The sequence below is a fragment of the Triticum dicoccoides genome, chromosome 7A (genome assembly GCF_002162155.2).
Source record: "Triticum dicoccoides isolate Atlit2015 ecotype Zavitan chromosome 7A, WEW_v2.0, whole genome shotgun sequence".
NCBI classification, from domain to species: Eukaryota; Viridiplantae; Streptophyta; class Magnoliopsida; order Poales; family Poaceae; genus Triticum; species Triticum dicoccoides.
This window is the reverse complement of record NC_041392.1, coordinates 584,770,638-584,778,926: the sequence shown is the minus strand read 5'-3', so window position 1 is coordinate 584,778,926 and position 8,289 is coordinate 584,770,638. Positions and strand designations below refer to the sequence as shown.

Genomic DNA, 8,289 nt, shown 5'->3' with positions numbered 1-8,289 from the left:
AAACCTCGCTAGTTTTAACAAACACAATCCTACTCTCGTGGCATCAAAGAACCCAAATGCTTCACCCCTGCGATATGAGATTCTCTAAAGATAAAGCCAGTTTACATAAACTGTTGGAGAGGTCTGTTTGCCCCAATTTCCCGTAAACGACGGTCATTTTAGAGATAGGGAACCGTTAGAGTTGCTCTAAAGCGTAAAGAAAAGAAAACAAAGAAAAAAATAATTGTTGCATCAATAACCAGCCAAAGAACAAGCAAATTACATGCGTGAAATTGAACAGAAGTCACAACTCCATCTGGAGCTCTGCCTCGCGGATGTCGACGGCCTTGGCCACCTCGACCTCGACCACCTTGGCCTGCTTGTGCTACTCGGCCTTCTTCATGGCGAGCTCGGCCTTCACCTTGGCCTCCTGGCCGTGCTGCGGCGCCGACAACACATTGATCTTGGCGTCCACCTTGGCCTCCTCCTTAGCCCCTCACTCTCCCTGGCTCCCACCTCTCCCATCATGGCCTCCACCAGGTCAACCATGGCCTAGTTAGGCGCGTCCTGCTGCATCTTCTGGCCGAGGTACAAGAAGAACTCGTGCCCCGACACCTCCACCAGCTGCTTCACATTGACGTTGTCGATGAGCAGGCCGAACTGGTTGAGCTCAAGTTGCACCCTGCTGAACACCTTCTCCTTAAAGGTCTTCATGTCATTGAGGATCACCTTCATGGTGAGCTCCGCGGGGACCATGCGGGTCTCGCCCTCGACGATCGACTTGACCAGCTCCTGGATGTGGATCCTCGAGCTATGTTGCGGTGCGGTGAGCTTGGCGTAGAGGAGGAGCTGCCTCTCAAGGTCCTTCCTGTCCGACTCCTCGGCCCCGGTGACCGTGATCTTGGGGCCGATGGCGCAGATGGCGGAGAGTATGAAGGGCAGCATCTCGGCACTCATGGCGTGCACCTCGAACTCGTAGCTCACCGGCGAGATGCTGAACTTCTTGCACTGCTGCACCACGAAAACCCACGCCTTCTTGGCGAGCTTGACGCCGTCGATGCCCCAGCCGGTGATGGCCACGTACTCCGACGTGTATGCGACATGGAAGCTAGTCATCTTCGATCTCCTCCGCTAGCTGATCCTTGCTTTGCGATCTACATACGGCATCGGCGGCAACTACCTTCCGAAAACAACAAAGGCAATCGAGAGAGGGCTACGAATCTAATTTGGCCTAGCTGTATATATAGCCGGCTATTTTTTTACGGAATATACAGCCGGCTGTTGCTTGATGACGGATCTAGACCGCACCAACACCAACCTACCGGATATAGCAGCAGAATTAAATAGAATCCGTTCAATACAAGGAAGGGGTATTAGAAACATAGTCCATCAATCTCTAATAAGAGCATCTCCAACAGCCGCGGAACACGCCGTGCACCACAAATTAATTTACCGCACGCCTATCGCCTGGTTTGGCGCGGTGGGCAGCGCTGGCTCCAGCAGCCGCGCTAAAATGCAGCACGCGCAGCTCCAGCAGCGCGCAAAAATGCGGCGCGCGCGACTCTCGCATAAACAATATTTGCATTCCAAAACAGAAGCAAAAAGATCAAACACAAACAAAATAAATCAAAATAAATAGTTCAATTTCGTTATTACAACTCAAGCAAACAGTTTATCGTTCAATACTACAAATAGTTCGACAATACAACAAATAGTTCAACAATACAATATCGAACGTACAAATCATGATGCTCTTTGTCGTCCATTCCATACCCACCACTCTTCAATGAGATCCTTCTGAAGATTATCATGCGCTGCGGGACGTCGAATGACATGATAGGAGGCAACAAAACGGGCCACCCTTTCAGCCCTCCGTCGCACTCGCACGGGATGTTCCAAAAGCTCACATTGAGAGTAGTCTACATCTTGGACACGCTCATTCTCGATGATCATGTTATGCATGATCAGACAAGCGTGCATGATGTACCAAAGCATTTTTTATCCCAAAATCTAGTCGGTCCTCTCACAATAGCAAATTGGGCTTGCGAAATCCCAAAAGCTCTCTCCACATCTTTTCTAGCCGCCGCCTGAGCATTGTGGAAATCAAGATTTTTCTTACCTTCCGGCTTTTTCAATGGCTTCACAAAGGTTTGCCGCTTTGGATAGATGCCATCCGCTAGATAATAGCCATAGTTGTATGTACGACCATTTGCTACAAACTGCACCGGTGGCAAATCACCATTTGCAATCTTATTCATCAGTGGTGACCGGTTGACAACATTGATGTCATTCAAAGATCCAGGCATTCCAAAGAATGCATGCCAAATCCAAGTCTCTCTTGATCGGCCACCACTTCAAGGATTATAGTGGAACCCTTTTTTTGGTCATGGAATTGCCCATGCCATGCCTTTGGACAATTCTTCCAACTTCAATGCATGCAATCTATTGAGCCAAGCATACCAGGAAAGCCGCGAGCTTTGTTCATCTCCAATAGCCTTGCGGCGTCTTCAGCATTGTGAGATCTCAAATACTCTTGGCCAAACACTTACACAATTCCGATTGCAAAAGCGCTTGACACACATGATGGCTTGGCTCTCACCTGCGGCGCGCGGATAGGCCGGGGAAGCGCCGGAACGGTCGCCGGATGGCGCGGGCGGCGGTGGCGCCGTGGCTGGAGAGGGGGGGTGAGTTGCGAGCAAGCGCGCAAGAGTACAGCGCGCGGGAGCGGGCACAGAAAATAAGCGGCGCATGATGTAGTTTCGGCCCGCGCGCTGAACAAGATATGCCGCGCGCGCGGTTTTTGCGTGTCCACTGGAGCCACTATACCGATTGAGCGTGTGCTAAAATGGGCAATTTTATGGCACGACGCTAGTTTGGCGCGGCTGTTGAAGATGCTCTAAATGATTAATTAACCCAAAGAAACACGCCTGATGGAGTGCATACGTACGACACCCAGCCACTCCGGCCGGAAATTTATAGGGGTTTGCCTCTTGTTGGAGGAATCTAAAAACCACCTCGTTCATGTATAGCTAAGATTGTAATCTCACTGACGGTGTCTTGCAGCAAGATTGTGATCTCGCTGATTGATTGATTTATTTTTTGTGTAAGAAACTTTCAATTTATTTACCTTAAATTATGACAGTACAAAGAACACAAGAAGTAAAAGAAATTACAACCTGGTCCGTGGACCACCTACAAGTACGGGAGCGAGCCGAGGCGCACCGCTGTCATCATCCCTTCCTCGCCGGAATCGGGCAAACCTTGTTGTAGTAGACAGTCGGAAAGTCGTCGTGCTAAGCCTTCATAGGACCAGCACACCATAATAGCAACCATCACCGATGTAGAAAGTCGTAGATCAGAAGGATCAAACCTGTAAACACCGAAACGAAGGCGGACGGAGACCAAATCCAAACAGATACACCAAAGACCTGCACCAACCTAATCCCCGAAACCTAGAAATCAATCACTGATCCAATTTGATGGACCTTACCGAGGATGAGAATGAATCAGTTATTAAATATTGGATGGAAATTTCTTTTTCCTATTTCCATGGGAAATCTCTTATTAACAACCTCTTCTCAACTTGTTTCACTATAAATAAGATAATATAATAATAGTAAGAATATTTTCAACACTCAAACTTAAGCTATCTATAGAATGACAATTTTTGGTGTAGCTTCACGCCTACCTATACAAAGGGTTTCTATAGTATGTCGAACTAATGATAGTACCAAATGGTCAACGCCTACCTCAAAGGTCTGCATCTATAGAGTTACGAATTGCCTACGGTGAGTATTCCTTGTGCCTCAATGGGCTACCAAAACGGAAATGTCTTCCACAAGGTGATGAAATCGTTTTCCTGCCTTCTGCTTATTTTTTTATTTTTTTAGAAAAGGAGGATGACCCCCGGCCTCTGCATCTAGACGATGCATATGCCACTTTATTAATTATTCTCACAAGACCTTACAAAGTAATACCACAGTAAGACTAAAGCCGCCGTCTAAGTAACAAACTGTCGCTACACCTATCTAGTTGATGAAGGGGCGCAGATAGTCTAGGCCCAATACCAAACAGATATCGCAGCCAAACCTAACATCTAAGAATTGAGGACCCATCCAGGACGCCTGCCGAGCATGGGTCTTGCCGGTCCAGCGTGCGTTCAGAGGCCGCCGCCGCCAACTGCCAACGCTCCATCTTCAGAACTGTACTGATGCATCAACCTTGCTTGGTCTAGCTATCGTCGACGTCACCACGGCGCCCAACGGCACCTCCTCCCTGCGCGCAAACAGCTGTGCACGTCGCGGTCGCCACTGATACACCGCAGCACCATGCTGCCAAGTACCACCAACTGACACAGCTTGAAGTCTTTGGGAGATCTGTCGTGCGTAGCACCTGCCGACCAAGCATGACAAAGTGTAGCACCTGTCGGTCAGGCATGACTTAACATCTCCACCGAAGCTCTGTGTAAGACGAAGCCGCTCCACCTCCTGCCTCTGACTTCCAGTGCTGCTCCACAAACGATGCTCCCAAGAGAGAAATGACACCGCAGTTCCGCCATCATCCGATCTGGAACACCAGATCCTAGGGTTTCCCCTAGGGCGGCACGAGTGGGTTGACAGTAGTGACACAATGATGCCTCCATCAAGGTAACGGCGTAGAACGCCGCCATCGCCTGCCAACGGCTCGGTTTCACCGGCAACCATGTCTCCCCAACTCGCAGCCGGGATTAGATGATGGATCTCGAGATCCGATCACCAGGCCTCTAACCGGCCATCTTTGACGAGGAAGATGACCACCACCATTGGCCAGCGAGACGAAGTAGGGCGCTGCCAGCGTGCGTCCTGGCCAGCACCACCGGTGCTCGGCCCGTCCCGGACCACGCCTCATGGCCTAGGGCAATGGAAAGTGCTATCAGGACGAGGACGCAGACTAAAAGCCCAGATTCGGCCCACCCGCGCATCGCCACGTGGCCACCACCAAGCGCCGTTCAGGGACAGCCCCGCCGCCGTGAGGGATGCCGCCCCACGGGCAATATGCGCTACCTGTCGGTGTTCTGGGAACGGGGGTCCCCAGACTTGCCTGCCTACGGCCCACGGCGTGGCCTTGCTAGCAGGCATGTACGGCCCATCTTCATCAACAAGGCATTCAAGACCTTCGCGAAGGGCCAAGCCTCGCGAGGTGGACGCAAGACCTCCTCAAGAGCGGCCTCGCCAGGCGGGCTCGCGAGGGGCAGAGAGATCAAGGCAAGGCAAACCTCGCGAGCTTCCCGTGACATGAGCCGTGACGGTCGAGACCACATGGGCGCCAGGCAGGCGCCAGCGCGCGCAGCGTCCTTATTTTCTCTTTGGTGCTAAGGGGGCAAGCGCAGGCGCGGAGTAACGAGGCATCAAGCAAAGGTTTCCATATTGGTGCAACGAGACAAAGACCAGTAGGACGGCAAGACGGAGGTCGCCATGGAGCCCAAGGCGGCGTCACCACCAGAGCCTTTTGCAGGCGAAGACCACTTTTGTCAGGATAAGCTGTACTAGCTGTCCCCTTCCAAATTGGCTGTTGTGGGATCCCTTCCCGCTCAATATTTGGGAAGAGGACCAAGGCCACTATAAATAGGACTAGCCACCACCGTAGCTAGGGGAACTTCATCGGAGACTAGGGGCAACCTCATCGGAGACTAGGGGCGACCTCATCGGAGACTAAGGGTGACCTCATCTTAGAATAGAACTAGTTCATCCGCACAATCACATTCACCAAGCACAAGAACACCTCAACCTCAGGAGGCTGTTCTTCCATTTGTACTGTTCATCCTCAGCCCTAGAGGCAATCCACCACACCACACTGGAGTAGGGTATTATACCACAACGGTGGCCCGAACCAGTATAAATCTTGTGCCCTTTGTGTTGCAAGTTGGTCGAGTTAGTTCATAAGATCTTAGCTCAGTTAGGACGTGGATCAGTAGGGGGGAATCTTCGCGTGCACCCCAGAGTTCGAATCTTAAGGGTTTTGCCGGAACCCGTGATCCAATATTTGGCGCGCCAGGTAGGGGTGCGCCGAAACTTCCCTTCTGTCGCTCCGCGTCACGTCGCTTCATCATCTCCATGGCGGACGCACGCCGCGCCCACGCCGAGTGCCGGGCTGCCCTCGCCACCCGCGTTGCTAAGACAACCCCTGTCGGCGGGCCACCCCGTCGCTCTCCGTCGCATGCCGCCAACCCGCCATCGGCCCGGCGGGGAACGAGTAGCAAGCATCCTCGCTGCACCCCTCGGTGCGACAGGACGGCCGCACCGCCACTCCATCACTGGCTCCCGCTGGTTCGTGTTCTCACGCTCATCGCATCTCCATGGATGCACGGGCCGCGCTCCTCATGGCGCACGACCGCATCGCCGAGCTTGTCCACGCCGCAGGGGGCTCCCCTGCACCGTCCCTCTCTCTGCCTCGCCCTCCGCCAGCCACGGGCGACGTAGCTCACGAAGCACCTCCACCACCTCTGCACCAAGGCAGCGCCCTAGTGCCTAGACGCGCGGCTCCACGACGCGATCCACCGCATGCGGCGCCCGCGCATGAAGGAAGAAGCTGTCAAGAAGTCCCTCGACCGCAAGAGAACGCTTCGCCACTCCTCGCACCGCCGTGCCAGGATCGTTTGCTGCGGCAAGACCCCGCTTGCCGTAGCGGTGCGCGGGCGCTAGGACCAAGTTCCAGCTCCAAGGCGGGCCCCGATGACCATGGCCGGCTGCCGCGTCTTCACCCCCGAGCTGCGTTGCGTCGCCTGGCCGGGCAAGTTCAAGCCAGATCTGCCTCCTCGCTACGACGGCACCCCTGACCCCGCGGAGTTCCTGCAGCTGTACGAGCTGAGCATCGAGGTGGCCAACGGTGATGAACTGGTTTCCCATGGCCCTCAAGGATGGCGCCCGCTCCTGGCTCTGGAACCTGCCTCCAGGCTCGATCTCCTCCTGGGACGAGATGTGCGACCGCTTCGTCGCCAACTTCCAAGGCACCCGCGACCGCCCCCCGGCCGCGGGTGACCTGCATCGCGTCAAGCAACAACCATGAGAGACCCTCCAGAAGTACATCCAGCGCTTCAACAACGTTTGTCTCAAGATCCCCAAGGTGACGGACGCGGCCATCATCTCCACATTCTCTGATGGCGTCCGTGAGCTCGCCATCCACAAGGAGCTGTGCACGTCTCTGGAGTTGTTCAACCTAGTGACCAAGTCCACCAGAGCTGAGGAGGGGCGCCTCTCCCTCCTCGAGCTCCCGGCTGCGGACCTGGAGGAGAAGAAAGCCAAGGCCAAGGACGTGAAGCACAAGGGAGCAGCCGTGCTCGCGGCGGAACCAGACACCAAGCGCGGCACAGACCAGCCCGAGTCATCCAAGAGCAGCCGACCGTTCTGCGCCTTCCATAACCTGCATACCACAACACCAGCGACTGTCAAGAGCTTAGAGCCATTCGAGAAGGATGCTTCGGTCGATGCCCCGAGTGCAGCGATCGAGGAGGAGGACGTGGTGGCGGACGCTGGGACGACCATGGCCCATGCCAGGAGTGGCACGACCGGCCTCGTGAGGACCGCTGGCAGGATGAGCCTCACGAGGGTGCCTGGAGGGACCAGCCTCGTGAGGATCGTCCCGAAGGCAACGCTGGCCTTCCTCCACTACCACCACCACCCAAAAGGAATGACGACCACCATCAAGACGAGGGGGCTGGGGGCTTCCAGGAGCCGCGCACTATCGCCTGCATCTTGGGCGGAGCACAAGCCCCAGCCTTGCAGCGTATCTTCAAACAGTTTGCTCGTGAAGTGAATGCAGTCCTCCCCAAGCTCGAGGCCACACGCCTGCTCAGATGGTCCAAGTGCCCCGTCACGTTTAGTTCGGCAGATCAGCTCAAGTGCGCAGCTACTGCAGGCGTCATCCGAATGCTTTGTTCACCAGTTATCAGCAACGTGCAAGTTACCAAGACCCTCATCGACGGCGGTGCAGGTCTCAATGTCCTGTCTGTCGACACGTTCGACAACCTCCAAGTGCCATATGACCAGCTTCAGCCTACAAGCCTTTCTCAGGAGTGACCGACATCTCTACTACCCCGATCGGGCAGGTCCGCCTCCCCATTACCTTCGAAGAACGCAACAACTACCGTACCGAACTCATCAACTTCGACGTCGCCTACATCCGCCTGCCATACAACACCATCCTTGGGTATCCATCCCTGGCCAAGTTCATGGAGGTGACGCCGGGAAGCGGCGGAATCATCACAGTCCCGTGCGAGGAAAGAGACACAGTGTTCTCCCTCAAGCGTGCCTTCCAAGCTGCAGCAATCGATGA

General features: G+C 54.4%; 1 pseudogene; it reads right to left on the bottom strand.

Annotated features, from left to right (window-relative positions):
- Window positions 1-283: 283 nt before the first annotated feature.
- Window positions 284-1,095, bottom strand: LOC119333656 (annotated as a pseudogene).
- Window positions 1,096-8,289: the final 7,194 nt, after the last annotated feature.